The sequence below is a fragment of the Carassius auratus genome, chromosome 7 (genome assembly GCF_003368295.1).
Source record: "Carassius auratus strain Wakin chromosome 7, ASM336829v1, whole genome shotgun sequence".
NCBI classification, from domain to species: domain Eukaryota; kingdom Metazoa; phylum Chordata; class Actinopteri; order Cypriniformes; family Cyprinidae; genus Carassius; species Carassius auratus.
This window is the reverse complement of record NC_039249.1, coordinates 22,023,129-22,040,496: the sequence shown is the minus strand read 5'-3', so window position 1 is coordinate 22,040,496 and position 17,368 is coordinate 22,023,129. Positions and strand designations below refer to the sequence as shown.

Genomic DNA, 17,368 nt, shown 5'->3' with positions numbered 1-17,368 from the left:
GAGTTCAAACAAACCAATATCCCGGAGTAATACATTTACTCAAACAGTACACTGACTAAACTGCTGTGAAGAGACAACTGAAGATGAACACAGAGCCGAGCCAGGACTAAATCTAAATCTACTTTCAAGATGTTTTTCTTACCTTTCTGGACATGGACAGTATACCACACACACAGTTTCAATGGAGGGATTGAGCGCTCGGACTAAATCTAAAATATCTTAAACTGTGTTCCAAAGATAAACAGAGGTCTTACGGGTTTGGAACGACTTGAGGGTGAGTCATTCATGACATAATTTAGATTTTTGGGTGAACTATCCCTTTAAGGCAGTTATAGTTATAAACAGAATAAAAAAGAACTAATGTAAAAAGTGTAATAGCCTACATACATCTAACACAAAATATATATAGTTTTCATTGCTTTCGGATTAACATAACTTTAAATAACATATTCGTCTATAGATCAACTTTGAATTAAGAAAAGAGAAATGAGATCGTAAATTAGCCTATAACCGATTCGTTCATCAGTCGAACTGAATCAGTTCGAATTGGATGGGAAGCAAAACCAATCAACTCACTCAGTGGAACGAGAACCGGCTCTTTCGAATACGTCCTTAAAGTTTCAAGCCTATTGTCGGCTAAATGAGCTGTAGTAATGAAACAGAAAGAAGTGGCAATGACAAATCACCAATCTCGCGCATTTACACGCAGATTATGGCAACATGTGCACATGCCGACGGATTATGTAGGGACATAAGGAATTAAAGTAGTTGATTCCTTTTTAAACGAACTGTTCTAAAGAACCGATTCGCGAAGTTAGAATGTCTGCAGAGCCCCTGAAGTCGGGACTTTGGAAGAAGCAGGTCACTTGTATCTCATAATAAAACCGTTTTGAACAAATTCGGCGAAGGAAATATGAAAAAATCGCTCGCAGGGCTTGTTTTTTAAAGTTGCCGGAATCTTTTGTTGAGGCTTCGCAGATCTAGTGAGCAAGTGCATGTCCACGTGCAGGTGTTGAGATGAGAATGACGACGCGGTGGGAATGTAAACGCATTTGTAAAGTTCCACAGGTATCAGCTTTTGTTTTTCATCTGATTGTTCTGTTGTATTCATTTCCCAGACATAGTTTACTTTTTTTTTTATGATGAGTTAACTTGTTGAATGTTGATGCTGTTTTGTTTTTCCTAATTAACTTAATCTGTCTGTCCATCATTTACTTTCAGTATTGACACATATTATAGGCTATTAAATTTACAGGAACTTGATGGGCTGTTATTTATTTATTTCTTTTGTGAATGTTTTCACACGTTCTTTGAATTGTACATACAGGATGAGTTGCTAAAAATGCAGCATTGCTATCTTGTCACTGGCAGTAACTTACATTACTGTGCAGACATATTCAGTCTCTTCTAGCTGCTAACTAAAAGTGTGAACATTTTCTTCATATATCATATTTCTAGATGTATGATGACATTCAATTCAACTATACTACTACAGGTTTATTGTGGACATAGTTTGCTGCTGGTATGTCAGTACTGAACATAATTGAGCCTTGGGCTACCAGGTGTACAGCATTATTATATAACACCTGTTTCTGTAATTGCAGGTCAGGTCTCATAAATGACCCTTTTTGACAAATGCAAGTCCTCAAACATTGGATGTAGTTACTGATGGTTGCCCACCCAGTGCATTCTAGAGTCAAGAACAGAGCGAACATTTCCAGAAGCAGTGGACAGAACCGAACCTTAAAATGACAAAGTCTGCTGTGTGGTAAGACTGAGTTTGGTCATACTGGGAAATATATATATTTCACTCACAGCTATAATAATGTCAGTATTCTGACCTCCCTGACTTCTAGTTTTTACCGCTTGACTTTTTACCCCCCCTTATTTGCAGCTTGTGCTATTTTCATGCACATCACATTTTTTAGGTTCCTTTCATTTGTACATTGTGCATTGCATCGGTCTGAACTCCTACAATTCCAATCAGTTATGTTCTTATCTTTTAAATTGACTCCAGTTTACTATTTGCATGGTTTATGTACTGTAGTTGTTTGGGCAGTGATTGATGCCAAACAAATCAAATATCATATTGCCTTTATTGATCGTCTCCTCCTAAAGAAACTTCCGTTGGAGAACTCCAGTGAGACTGATGAGTTGCACACCCATACCATTATGCTGGCAGGGCGACACGACATGATTTCCCTTGCTTTCTCTGTCAAAGGATTTTTTTCTTTCTGTCTGTACCCACATTTCTCGGCCTTTCATCTCTGAGCATTTGATGGCCCTTGATTATTCCCTCTACTGAGATCCTGCCAGTCTCGCAGTCTCCTGCTCTCTCTCTTGTTGAGATGAAGAACTATAGAGTTACAGAAAGTGGATAAGGGTTTGTATGGATGCATGTAATTTGACTAGTCCTCATCTAACCATGGCAATGCCTTAGATTCATAAAATCAATTTCTTATTTAAAATGCTCATCTTTCCATCTTAAGAAAGATCCGCACTAAGGTTTAGTGAGGTGAAAAAAATACATGTATGATGACTACAAGTCTCCTTTGCAAAATGAGGGCAATTATATATCAATTGCCTGACTTCCATTTTGAGAGAATTTCTATAGTTGCTCTAAAGGCAAAGTGTAAATGGTAAGTAAGAACAATTAGTTTGTGATGAGTCAGCTAGTGCTGAGCAGCAAAGCCATTTGGAATACCTGCGTGTATGTAGTTATTTGCATACGTGACACCAATTTATTTTGTGACGTTTGGTTACACATCACTTAAAAGGAGTACTTCACCCAAAAATGACCAATGTTCCAAACCTGTATACTTTTCTTTCTTTTGTGGAACACAATAGAAGATACTTTGAACAATTTTAGAGAACCAAACAGTTGTTGGTCTCCATTGACTTCCATAGTAGGGAAAGAAGTACAATGCAAATCAGTGGAGACCATCAACGGTTTTATTACCAGCATTCTTTGAAATATCTTCTTTTATGTTCAGCATAATAAAGAAACTCTTATAGGTTTGGAACGACATGAGGATGAGTAAATAATGACAACATTTTCATTATTGGGTGAAGTATCACTTTAATGAAGAAGGTGTGTGAGTCTTCACAGCATGAGAACAATGAAAGAGAGAGAAAAATGTGATTCTTATATTCAAATAAATTGGAAGGAATTCAGTTTACTTGCATTTACTAAATTCTCCAACACTTTATTGAATAACACTTAGCAAAAGCTGCAAATGACTTTATTTTTGTTAAATGTCCCATCTTGTCTTCATAAATAGATATTCCTGAGAGGCTCTTTATCATTTAGTGATGAACTGGAGCTTCTTGAAAACAGACAGTCATTCTTTGATTCCTGCTTTTTCTGACCAGTCTTTAGAAGTTAGGTTAAGGTATTTACGACACACTTATTGAATTCAAATCAAACAGTCCTGAAGCACAACTTTCTGTGATTTTGTCATGTAGAATAGCTTCCAAAGAAGTTAAAAATGTAAAGCATCACAGAATAGGGTTTATTTATAGCTGAGTCTGACATTAGACAGTTTTGCTTCTGTGGTTTTTATGAGTGACAGCTGTATGACTGTCTTCTGCTATTCTAATATTTTCCAGATGAATATTAATTTAGGTTTTGGTGTAAGAGACACCAAATTACCGGTAGTAGTATTAGTATAAAATCGATTATATTACAACAAGATATGCACATACACAACAATGTGTATAGTACAAAAATAATTTTTAAGGAAAAGTCAGCATGAGAGCTGGAGAAAGCCACAGCGATATCACTGGAAATTACTGCCAGTATAACTGTCCTTCCTAAAAATAAAGCTTACAAGTGTGTTTGTAAGACAAATTAACATTTGTATAACATAAAACATAAAAAGATTATACAAATGAATACAAATTATTTCTTCAAATTAGACACATTCAAGTAATTAAGAACTGCATGAGATTGCAATATCAGTTAAATTAGAAACAAGAAAACAACAGAATGTATAGGATAGATAAATGCAAGTGACTTAACTGTATGTAGCTTTTGCAAAGTAATGTGTAGCATTGTAATACAAAGATGACTTGTTTCTTTAGTAAAGTACACTGTTGCTATCACACTTTCATCAAAGTACATTAGATCATCATATTCTCTCAGTACAAAGTAATGCCAAGGTCTCAGGATAGAGGCTTGGTTAGAGATATTTACCTTCCACATGGTTTTGGTGATAAGTTTGATGGGGTCTCCAAGGGGTTTTGCTAGGCAACATCGCAGTTGGAAAGTAGACAATTCTGTTTCAACATCCTTGAACAAAGATTTTTGGGGGGTTATGAGGATGTATGATTCAATTTTATATATTTTTTTTTTTTATTTTGTGCTGGGCGGCAATAACAAACAAAGGATGTAGTGAAACAACTGGGTTTACTAAATACAATACACTGACACCAATACATGTGAGTGTGGACAAACAAACTCTGTACAGTATTTACAGCATATGTAACATTCTGGATGATTTTATTTATTTATTTTTCTGTCAGTGTGTGACGTCATGGATGTTTAAGATTTTAGTAATGTGGAAATGATGTCAATCTGTACAGATTAAAATAAACCATGAAAAATGGATAAAGTCCTGCTGCAGAGGGTCTGGTTTAGTTCACTCTTGAAAATCTATTACTTCTGAATACAGTGCTCTTTTAAAAGGCTGTCAATAGAAAAATACTCTTTTTGGATCCAGATGGTGTAGATGCGGTATCTACCAGTGGCCTAACTAGGGTTGGGAATTGAAAATCGATTCTGATTCTAGAATCGGATACTTACGGAATCGGATACTTGTTGTCAAATAAAAATTTAGATTCTGCCTATTGATTCCTATGTGTTTATTTTTTTTTTCATCTGTGAGGACTGGACCTAGCAATCTTCCAGGACCTTGCTCGCTAATCTAATCACTCCAAAGTTTGCCTACATTTGCGATCAGATGCCAAAAAAGCAAAGTATAATATCTGTGAGAGCTTAACATGTTGCAAAAGAGGTGTCGCCACCAACATGAAATAGCACTTTAATTTAATAGATTGTTAAAGTTCGTGAAGACGATTCAAACACCAAAGTAATTCTATTCCTAAATTATATTGTTTTGTCTGTTTCATTCTTCAACCTTTGACATGTTCAATCAATGTTGTGATCAGTTGCTGGTGATGTTCCTGTAATGAAACAAGTCTCTTGAGTGAGTCTTTAAATAATTTATTCATGTGATAATTCATAATTGTATTATTATTATTATTTTTTTTTTTTGAGAGAACAACTTCCATTGGGGAAAAAAGAAAATCATGGAGTTCTATTAGTTATATATAACTTTTATGTAGCCTGTGATTTTTGTTCATTGTATTCAGCTCCAAGAAATAGTTTGCAAAAAAGAGAGACAGGAAAATTGTTTGATATCATTATTTAATCTCATTGGAATTTAATCTGAATTGATCAAATTCATACGATACCCAACCCTAGGCTTAACCTTGACCCCTTGTTTGGCACTCCCTTTCTCCTGTGTGGAAATCATTTGCATTGTTAATAAGTGGATTTTAGAGTTGTAGGTCTGCATTATTGGCTTTTCATTTTCAGTATAACATAGGCATTATGCCAGTTACAGCCCAAACATGACACCAGATAGTTGAACTTTCAGCCTTGCATTAATTTTTATCTTAATAAGATAGTGCCTCTGAAGGGTAAACAAAGGCTATTGCGTTTATGTAAGAAAAATAATCATATTTACAACCTAATTATCACTTTAATCTATATAGCTTGCGCCAACAGTTGTACACAAAAGCAGCCCCGAGAGGGTGACATATGAGGACGGCTGTGCGCATGTGCCCCTTCGAAGTAACTTACGCGCAAATTAGGATTTGTAAAGAAGAATGTTGTAGGATTTCGATATAAGCCAAGAGGATACTGTTTTTCCTTTGCTTGAGTAAGGAAACCTTGCTTCCTTTGCTCCTGTTAAAAAAGTTTGGTTTTCACGAGACTCAGCAGCCCATGCACAGCGCCGACATCTTATGTCATCCTTCAGGAACTGCTTCCTTGTACAACTGTTGGAGCAAGCTACATTAAAGTGATTGTTTTGTTTTAAATATGGATATTTGTCTTACAAAAATGCATCAATTTGCTCCAGGACACCTTTGTTCAGCCCCCAGAACCGTGTGACATATTTTTGCCATTATTTCACTTCTTTTGGACTGATGAAATAAACATCCGATTATTGTAATTAAATGGCCTGAAAGAATTATTTTATATATATATATATATATATATATATATATATATATATATATATATATATTCTGATTGTATTTGTCTGAAAGAAGAAAATCATATGCCTTCAGGGTGAGTAATTCAACTGCTAATTTTCATTTTTGGGTGAACTAACCATTGTTAAGTTTGAGGAGTAAATTATATGTAGTATTTAAAAAAAAAAATTGTGACATGGCCCGCCAACATTTTGGTAGTCAATGTCACAACCTCACCCTCTTCTATTCCCCTTATTGAATACAAATGGACTAAACCACTTTCTCTCCACTTTCCTACCACATATTGACTGAGAAGTATTCCTCTCTTCAGGGCCTGTTGTTGGTACCCCCATTTATACCCCCAAAGAGGTGGGTGGCAGTTCTCCTATCCATCTTATCTGATGGCAACAGGCATTTGTTTGTGTAAGTCCTCCCAAAACCGATCACACTGAAACAAATTTTCCCATTTCAGTGGTTGAAAGAGGAATTTGGACTATCATTTTGCATGTCGCTAGGTTAATAGAAAAAAAATCCTGTGTACAAATATCTATTCGACTCTAGCTGACCAAGATGACTGTCACAAACAAAGGTTGTTTTTTTTTTTTCTTTTTTAGAGAACAATGTTACAGTGCGATGTCTTTTTTTTTTTTTTGGGGTGTTTTTTTGACATGTAATTCAGGACTTGCTGTGCTTTGAGTGTGTTAGTTGGCTCAAATCAAACATTGGTGATTTTGATTCCCTTTCAACTTCTTCAGATAGAGTTTTGAAGCTTCTCCTCACCTCATCAAATACTTGTTGCTTTTATGATCGCAGGTACATATCAAAGAGAAACCTTGCACCAGTCTGTGTGTAACAGCTCAATGTTTCAGTCAATACATTGGACCAATCAATGAAACAACATACTTTGAAGAGGAAAATCTGTGAAATGAAGGGCTTTACATCATTCCACATGTCACTGCTCTGCATCACACCCTTTATCTCTTATAAGATCTCTTTTTTGTCTCACTCTGTCCTTGTGTTTCTCTTTTTCTGTTCTCCTGTCCTGCTTCTCTCTCTGAACTCTATAGAAATGCTTTATATATTTTGTATGTTCATCCAAGGTTAGCAGAGTAACTGCAAAAGTTCTGTAGCCTTTCATTTCTCTGTGAAGCTTCATTGCAGTTTGATATCGTCATAGCCGTATAAAGGTAATTGACAAGCATTTTTTTTCTGTTAGAAAATAAATTAAAAGTGGAAATTGTACAGCAATTTCAATACACCTTTACTGTGAAGAACGTTTTTGTTAGTTTTCTTTTGTTATTTCTTGAGCGTCGTTAAAAAGCCTCATTAATGTTTGCATGAAATTAAATTTCAGTTTTATAAATGCGTGTTATAGATCTTATTTGAACAATTAATCCTTGCATTTTTAAGTATTATTTTTAAATGTTTTTCTTATTATTTGTTAATTTGTCTTAACTTGATCTTCCAGTGAGCCGACAGACTTCTCTCTGGTGACGTATGCTGAACTGTTTTACAGTCAAGCTGGTATTCAGATAATTTTTCACTGATTTGTCACAAAATTTAAGAAAAGATCTAGCGCTACTTCCCTTAAATCACAACTTTAATCGAATAAAACTTGTTTGGCATAGTCTTTCATTATTATAATTTTTTTTATCCTCAGAACTGTTCAATACTATTTCAAAACCGATGGCTCCTAAGTCATATCACGTGGTGTAACAAACATGCTGAAAGACAACATAGAATGATTCCATTGAATGAACCCCTGCCGACCCCAATGACTTTGCCAAGTCTCTTGAAATAATAATTTGACATTTGATATCTGTGAAAAAAATTGACTCTTGTCATTGACCTGTTACTACAGTATTGAGAACCAAATCGCTATAAAGTTTTTTTACTTGATGTATCTTATGACTTTGCAGAGCATCTTTGAGGTTGTGACCTGCAGCAATTTCTTTCTCTTCTCTAGTTTACTTTGAGATTAGTGAGTGGCAAAAACCTCTCTTTAAATTCCCTTATGGACCTATGTGATTGGCAAATTAAAACAAACTATCAAAATATTGGTTTCTGTGCCGAGTGTCCCTTGACAGCCATCTGCTTTTCCATTTGATGGCTTCCCCTCTACTCTAATCCTCACAGATGTTTGGGAAGTCACTTTGAGAGGGCAGGTAATCGCCTGCCACTAACATCGAAACCCTACAGCACTTCATTGCGCCCGCTTCTAATTACAAACAAAACATGGTTAAGCCATGTTAATTCACTGCCGGCAGCAAGGCACACACAAATAAAAGAAAAAGGCACAATTACAGGGTCTGGTAGGAGGAATTATGCTAAAACTAAATAAATACAGCACTGAGAAGTGGAGGAAAGCGGTTTTGTGTAGTAGCTGGTACTTCTTCTCCAGAACTCACAGAAGAGATAAAAATGGCACTTTTAAAATGTGAACCTTTTAATAAATGGGGTGTTTCTCTAATACTCTTGAAATCTATTTTCTTCTCTCTCTTTCTTTCTACCTTACATTCTCCTGATGCTTCTTTGTAATGCATAATTTTTTTTTTTATTTTTTTTTTTGATTAGCACTCAGTATGCAATAAGCACTTGCAATGAAGAGCAAAAATATGCTCACTTCTTAAAAATGAAGGTACTTTGTTGTGTTTATTATTTCATTAGGAACCTTTAATATTTTCTTTGCACTGAAGGTTCTTTATAGTGGAAATGGGTTCTTTATATTATTATAATGTTCTTCACTAAGAAAATGGTTCTTTTAAGAACAATTTTCTGAAAGGTTCTTCACAAAAAAAAACACCTTTTAGAACCTTTTTCAAGAGCCTAGTCACATCTTCACAAACCCTCATAGCTTGCCATTATTGATCTGCTTGGCTATTATTAATCTGAACCCAGATGGAGTGCTAAGAGGACTGGATCAGGTGCAAAAGGTTGTGTATGCATTTATCATTGGCACTAACCTTGTCAATTGCTAATCCTTGAAAATTGATTAGCGAGAATGTCTGTTTGCCCTTTTCTCAGATGGCTTCTCTGTAAAGTGAAAGCACCTGATCACAACTGAGCCAGCAAAAGGTCCCTCGGGTTTGAGTTCTTCATTCATGACAGGGAGATCGAGGGGAGTCTCAGAATAGTTCATGTCCATATGGTGATGGAAATGTGGACATGCGTTCTGATTACGACTGTGATCGCTAGATTAGTGTGTTATCTTTGCTTGTAGACAAGTGTTTGAGAGAAAGCAAATGGATGGTCCCAATGATTGTAGGTCAGACTCAGGACTTCTGAAATCCCCTTTTGGGCGATCATGTGCAGTAAGCCTCTCTTAGGGTTCATTAAAGTACACAGCTTCCAATGTTTATTTTCAGTTTCCAGATAAGTCTAAAAACCGATTGACCTTATTTTGATTTTTATCTACACTGAAATGATTTGCTTTTATTATTATTTACATGAAGCACAGCATTTTTTTCCCTCTCATTTGAGCAACCAAAAAGAATCTCATGAGAATTTCACATTTAAATTTTTTATTTTTTAAACCATTTGTTTTGTTGGTTTTGTCTTGGTTAAGATATTTTTATTCCAAAACTGTGTTTAAAGCCAGTATTACAAAGATCCAAAATAGTCTTAAAAATCTGTGACATCCTCTGTTGTTTATTACTGACAGAAAGGGATTTTCTGTAATGCAGTCCTTGATATTTATTTATTTAAAATAAATTTTTAAATCCCAGCTTAATATGAAGAGAGAAGTACAAGGAAACCATTCATAAATTCATTGGTAAACAATTTGACTCGTATGTGAAAACACAATTTTAGTTGTCATTTTAGTAATTCTGTTTGCTGACAGTAAGGGTGAAGTAATTGTACTGCTTGTTATTATTAATCTTCCCAAAAAAGTATTAGAACAGTGGTTTTGGATTACTGTATAGATGCCATTTTGTTCATTAACAGAGCTGAAATAATCTCAAGATCATGAAGAATAAAGCACTGCTATGTTTTAATGAATGCATATTATTTATACAAATATTTTCAAACATTATTTGAAAGCGTCTAGGGAATGAGACCCTGCATCCTCTAGGGGTCATTATGGGGGAATGCCTCATTGTGACCCGTGTCTGAAGCATACAATCAAAAACACCAACAACACATTGGTAGCCCATGATGTCTCTACCGATATAAATTGGTGTCGGGAGAACACGTCATCCACTTCTTCGTCTGAAGCTTGTGTCCGAAGCATTGCAGGAAACCTAGAGGATGCAGTGTCTCATTCCATACTCAGGGAACCATGAAAGCTCAAGGCATGGAATCAGAAATAGATTCCTTTAAGGAGATATTACCAAGAGCCTAGCATCATACTAATCTTGGCCTATCACACAGAGACTACTGCTTGCTCTACATGAGCTTGTTGAAGGAACTGTCTCAGCAGACCCCTGGTAGTAACAGTCTGTTAAAGTAGGTATCCAGAGGATACATAGGTGGAGTAGTGCCCAAGGTTGAACTGGGGCTTTAACCAACTTCAGAAAGGGCACGAATTTGCCGTGCAAAGCCCTCAACATACAGGATTTTTTAAAGAACGCAAAGTACTAGCATGCAAACTTACCATGGTGTAGATTTTAGAAAGTGTAAAAAAAGACTTCACGTGCACACTTACCATAACATGGATTTTAAAGCTACCGTTATAAGGGGCCCTCGTGGCACTCTGAAAGAGCAGCCCATAAATGGAAATGGTGCATCCCAAGAACAATATGTTTGAAGTCATCAACCCGATCTATGGTATAACGCTGGAATGGCTAGCAGTAATAACTAGCTGAGGGAGCAAACACCCAGCTCCAATCGAGAGGGGGGCTCAACCTACAGCTTGTTCCAATGCTGGAACGTCTAGCAGTAAGTAATAACCCTCAATATTAAGGAGAGTGTTGTTATAATGCAGAGCTGTAATAACGTGTATGTCTCTGGCTCAGTGCCAGCCAGCGAACACGTATTTGAATTTTAGCAGCTGGTGATACCCAGCAGAGCACTGGCCCCTGGATCAGATGATGTTAATGAAATCACATCATCCTCCAGTGGCTCACTCTCATCCACAGCTGATGAGTGTGAGAGGGAAAGCCCCTCTTTAAACTCATCGGCCAGATCCACCTGAGATCCTCACAAGCTCATTCTCCTCTGTGCCTTAGCAGTGGCGGGTTCTGAACCCGGGGGTTCAGATGGCTGCCCCTGTTTCCTAGAAAAGAGAGACAAACGAGAGTGGAGATTTTCCATTGGAAAGCACTCGCAGTAAACACTACCCCCTTGAGGACATCGCGTGTGTGCTCCTCAACCAATCAAAAGATGTGTGTCATTAGGTGTCATATAACAACAACACGGATGCACACATCCTCTAAATGCATTGTTTGTGCTCGCCGTAATGTTTAAGGAATAAAGATCGCTCTTACCGCAGAAATCCACGCTTCAAACAAAATAGTCAGTGAAGACAAAGAAGAGGATGACGTGTTTTTTTTTCTAGCTCATATTTATACTATATGCACCCGGTAGTGACATCATGGGCTTGTTTTGTTGGTGTTTTTGAATGTATGCTTCAGACACGGGTAATGATAAGGTGTTCCCTCATAGTGACCCCTAGAGGATGCAATTCGAAGTTCCCATGAAAGGGAACTATTTGTTTTATTTTATTAGGGACCAGTGATGTGCGGGTTGATCCAAAATGAGCGGGTGAAGACGCTGTTTTTGGTAAAACATGATTTTGATGACTTCATTAAGTTTTGTTTTATAGAAAACTATTTTTAACCCTCTGGAGTCTATTAACGAGAATAGGCATTATGAGTCATTTTCTCCTGATAACCCCGAAAGATCTTAAATTACATTCTCAGTTTTGATCGTACAGATAAGAGCAATACATCAATCGAATCTGTAAAGGGTCTACATTTTTTGAATACAGACATAATAACCTGTGCTGTTTGCAGCCTTTGTCTGCGCTCATCTTCATTTACAAACACGTCATTAAAATGAACTGTAATTCGTGAATACTCAACGAAGAGACATGAGAGATATATCTATAGAAAGCTTGACATGTCTGCTTTTAAACGAAACAAGTGCCACCGAAAACCAATATTCTGTGATAAAATTAATCCATATGAAAACAACGCGATATCGTTTTTTAAAATCTCCCTTCATTATATCTAATGTGATCACACTCCCCCCCGCTGAACATAGGGCTGTGCAAAAATCGAATGCGATTTTCATGCACATCTCATCAGTAAAGACGCTCCTGTGATTAGAAGTATATCTCCAGCACGTGCGTTCAGATCAGGGTTGCCAGGTTTTCACAACAAATCCTGCCCAGTTGCTTCTCAAAACTAGTCCAATCGCGCTTCCAGAAGGTTCCCTGATAAAAAAAAATTGCTTCCCGGGGTTAAAATATACGTTTTTTTTAACTAGGTTGCCTTGGTAAAATTCACGTTTAGGGGCTAAATATCACATTATTTGTATTGGGGTGCTTTGACCCGTGGACATGAAAAACAACCACAGACTTGGCAACACTGGTTGGCATTTACTACACCGAGCCGTAATTCACTGACAATCTACACAAAATCGATGTTAAAATCGCAGGCGATTCTTTACCGATTTTGAAAGCGATTTTGTGTTAGTTGTCGGTAGACTATGGCTCTGTGTAGTAACTGCCGCTCCACCTGAATCAGTGTTGCCAAGTCTGCGATTGTTTTTCATGTCCGCGGTTAGAAGCAATACCAGTAACATGATATTTAGCCCCTAAAATGCGAATTTTACCAGGGCAACCCTTCCAAAAAATATATATTTTAACCCCAGGAAGCAATTTTTATTGGAGAACCTCCCGGAAAAGCGATTGGGCTAGTTTTCATACAGGTTTGGAACAACTTGAGGTAGAATTTTCATTTTTGGGGGAACTATCCCTTTAAAGACATTGCTATTTCTACATTGCTATGCCATTGCTACACTTTCTATGCTATGACTGCTCCACACTATGACTTCTTGTTGCAAATTTTGCTCACACACACACACACACAAACCTGGCCCTGAAGATGGACACACACACACACACACACACACACACACACACACACACACACACACACACACACACACACACTCAAACTCACAAACTTACTGACGCACTCAAACACAGGCTCACACACTCAAACATTCAAAAAGACTCACTCACACACAGACTCAGACACACACAGGCTCACACACACACAAAACTGGACCTGGAGGTGGACACACACACTCACACAAACCTGAACCTGGAGATAATAATAATATAATGTCTAGCCTGGTTGCTGTGATGGTCAGCGTTGATATTGTGGCGGGCCGCCACAAATTAATGAATGTATGGGAAACCCTGTGGTGGTTGAGGATTTGAGATTTGGATTTCCTCAGAAAAAAGTATGAAGTGCTTTATTCAGCAGAGATCATAAACATGAGTGAGTCTCTTTTTATTTATTTATACTTGTACTATTTTTTACATAACGTCTAAACATTTTCCTAGTTAGACTTTTTACAACATATAATTCCTGACTAAATGTATAATCAAGTGAAACATTATAAATGTTTAAGTAACAATATACAATACTATACCATTCAAAAGCTTGATGTAAATAATATAAATGTAACAAATAAATGTTACTGTAACAAATGTAATAATGCTTCAATTTATCCTTCAATTTATTCTTTCAATTTATCCCCCCTAATAAACCTGAACAAATATTCTCAACTCTTTTCAACATTAATAATAATAATAATAATGATAATAATAACAATATATATTTATTTTTTGTTGTTGTAGAAAATCAGATTAAGATAAAGATTTTTGTTTTCTATGAATTGTATCTCAATTTTGATCAATGTTTTAACAATCACTGCCCATATTTTATAAATTAGAAGCAAATATATAGCAGACAATGTAATGGGGCCCCGGCACGATCACTTGCATGTGAACTGGAGGGCGCCGAAACTCAGCTTGTGCCTCACCAAAATAAATAGGCTACTCTGATTATTAGGAGTGTAACGATACGCGTATTCGTATTGAACCTTTCGGTACGAGGCTTTCGGTTCGGTACGTGGTACGCACTATGTACCGAACGGTTCGTTGGACTAATTAATTATATTTGGAAATTTTTTTTTTTGAAATATAATGATATGCGTTCAACAAGGTAGCCCAATAACCCAAACGACGTAACAGGCAACGCCCCTGACACCCCCGAAGAAGAAAAAAACACCAACTTATATGTTAATGTTAGGCTACTCAGTCAGGCGCTCGCTCACTAAGTACGTGCTGAAGGCTCGTTTCAAAAATGGCCAAAATGCGTTTAACAGACCAGAAATAGAAAATCCTCCAATAACCAACAGGTCTGGTGTTTGGGTGCACTTTACCAATCGATCGGGGCATCCAAACAAACACTGAAATCAAAATGGACTAGTACTGTACTGTGTCGGAATTTCCTGAGCAGTACGATACAATTAACAGGCCTGCACGTTATTAGATAGAAGAACTGTTATAAATAAAACGTATGCACGGGCAGTTTTGAAAACTCCACCTACTTTGCTCTTGGCATAGTGCAGCGCAAATCGCGTTGTATCTGAAGGGCAACGCTGAGCCCAGGGTCCAGCGCCGTGCATACCGCATCCTGTGTGAAAGACCCTTTAGCCATTTTGCAACGAGCCTTCAGCGCGTACTGAGTGAGCGAGCGCGAGGTTTTAAGAACATGCTTAATGTAATTGAGCCCTGTTACAATATTCCTTCACGAGCCCATTTCAGCCAGACCGTAATTCCTGCTTTGTTACAAAAAACATAAGCCCTATAGAGAACCAATTGAGTAAAAACACACTCAATATAAAGAGTTATAGAGTTCCATATAAAAAGTTACATCTTTGTATTTGTTCAGAACTACTACAACAATATAACATTTTCATTTTTTTTTTATAAGGAGCTGTTTTTGTTTATACAGTATGCTGCTAAGAAAACACCATAGAATATGGGTAAAGAATACCTCCATCATTGTTCAATGTATAAAATAAAAAAAAAAACATAAACCTAAAACGTACCGAACCGAACCGTGACACCAGTGAATCGTATCGAACCGAACCGTGAATTTTGTCGGTCGGGTGCGGGTTATTAATACATTGACCCGCACATCACTGTTAGGGACTAGTGTTGGAAATTTAGATTATTTTTCTAAATTCTTTCTAGATTTGTTAATTTTCAGTTCGTTCACCAGAATGATTCATTCAGATTCGTTCAGTGAAGTATTTCTTCATATTACACACATACGCCAGTCAGGTGGCGAAAAAGTGTTATGTCTTAAGTCAACGAACGTATTCACTTGTTACAAAAACGGATTTGGCTTTATTAAAATGTGTGCATAATCCCATTAAATAAATAAAGTCTACATAAGTTGTTCAAATGGACAAAGCACAAGGTTTTCTTGCATAATTAACATTTTAATTGTTTGGTCAGACAGTTCATATAATACATTCACATTAATAAATCAGGGATTAAATGTGGAGTTATGTTCTGTATGCTAAATATGAAAACAAGCGTATGTGCACAGTAACTAGAACTGCGCTTTGTATCCGCTGATTACTGATCGAGATTGACATGTTAAATGGCATGGCATTCATTTCGGTCTCAAACGAGATTTCTTTAATGAACGAGATGTATCAGTTGATTCAACTCGTTCACAAATGACATATGTACCAGTTCAGTCATTTTGTTCACGAATGAGAAGATCTCAATCTCATTCAGACTCAAATGAAACTCATTCAGTGAACTGCACTACATTCAACAAATCACATGCTCCATTACATGTCATACTTGAAGGCTATTGGCTAAAGGTTGAGTAAATGAACTAAACAAACAAAAACAAACGAAACATCGCTATTAGGGACATTTTGTAGTAAGGGTATTATTCGAAAAAACCAAAATGACTATAACAATTCCACAAGCCCACATTTTTAAATCATTTGTCAAGGTACAGAGATATTTTATTTTTATTCACCAAGCTATTCAGCAATAGGAAAAAAAAAAAAAAAAAAACCAACAACAACATGTCCAATTATTTTAATTGGAATTCTGAAAGATATAGTAAAGATACCCTTTTTTGTAAGGAACACTTTTGTGTGGTGGTTGAGGCATGTGCGATGTGTTGTAATTCCAAACATGCTCTGAATTATAAGAATTCATTTCACATGCTACAATCATTAATGTTACAATGCTGTCAGAATCTTCAAGGTAATTTTATCTCAGTTGACAGACAAAATCCTTCCGTTTCTGCTATCTGTGGCTGGAGTTGATTTCAATCAATTTGGCTCAGTCCTCGCACTCAAACTTTGCAGAAACTGTTAAAACAGGCAGCCTAGAAAATATAACCGTAAACAATTATAAATAATAGATAAACTCTTGTCTTTTAAGGAAAATAGCATCCCAGAATGAAGCAAATAATGCCTGGAAAGAGATCAAAGTCAAAGAGTCCAGTGAGTGAAAGAGGGAGAGAAAAAGGTGGGAAAATGGAGTGCAGAGTACGATAAGAGAAGGGAGATGAGCCTTTCATATTAGCCGTGCCTTTGTTCCACAACGTCAGTTGCTAGAGAGGCATGGCTGAAATAGAAGAAAAATCCCTTTAGAAATGAAACTCCTGGAATCTTAGAAATGTATTCTGCATTATAGCCTATTTTTTTGCAGACACTTTAGACATGTATATCCCTCGCTGCCCTTGAAAAACGCACACACTATTTGTGATAAAAAACAAAGTTCTTTTCTCAGTAAAGAGGATGTTAATTAGGAAGCTTCTCTAGCACATTGCATGGGAGCCTCTTGGAGTCCATGACATTACTACACTTGAGAGCAAAATGGATTTCGTATTTCTTAATAATTCATTAAGTTGTATACACATTTATAGACAAAAATACTTTTACATGTACAGGCAGAAATACACAGAGAGATGTTCCTGAAGCTGCTGGAGCTTGTCCGTTGCCTCGGGCTTGTAGTTTTCTTGAGAGAGATTAAGATATGAATAATAATAAAAGGAAGGATAAATAAACATTCATCTCAGTATTCATTGCATACTATTAATCTAAACTG

The 17,368-nt window shown here is 36.6% G+C and overlaps 1 protein-coding gene across 2 annotated transcripts in view; it reads left to right on the top strand.

The window, feature by feature from the left end:
- Positions 1-920: 920 nt before the first annotated feature.
- The window catches only part of LOC113106222 (neural-cadherin), a 300,806-nt gene continuing 284,358 nt past the window's right edge, over positions 921-17,368 (top strand). Inside the window, exons 1-2 of one of the 2 annotated variants that reach the window (XM_026267913.1) lie at positions 921-1,068; positions 1,605-1,768. The gene's annotated coding sequence lies outside the window, so the exon portion shown is untranslated. Of the gene's footprint in view, positions 1,069-1,588; positions 1,769-17,368 lie in introns of those variants that run through there. The other variant, XM_026267914.1, reaches the window with a different exon arrangement.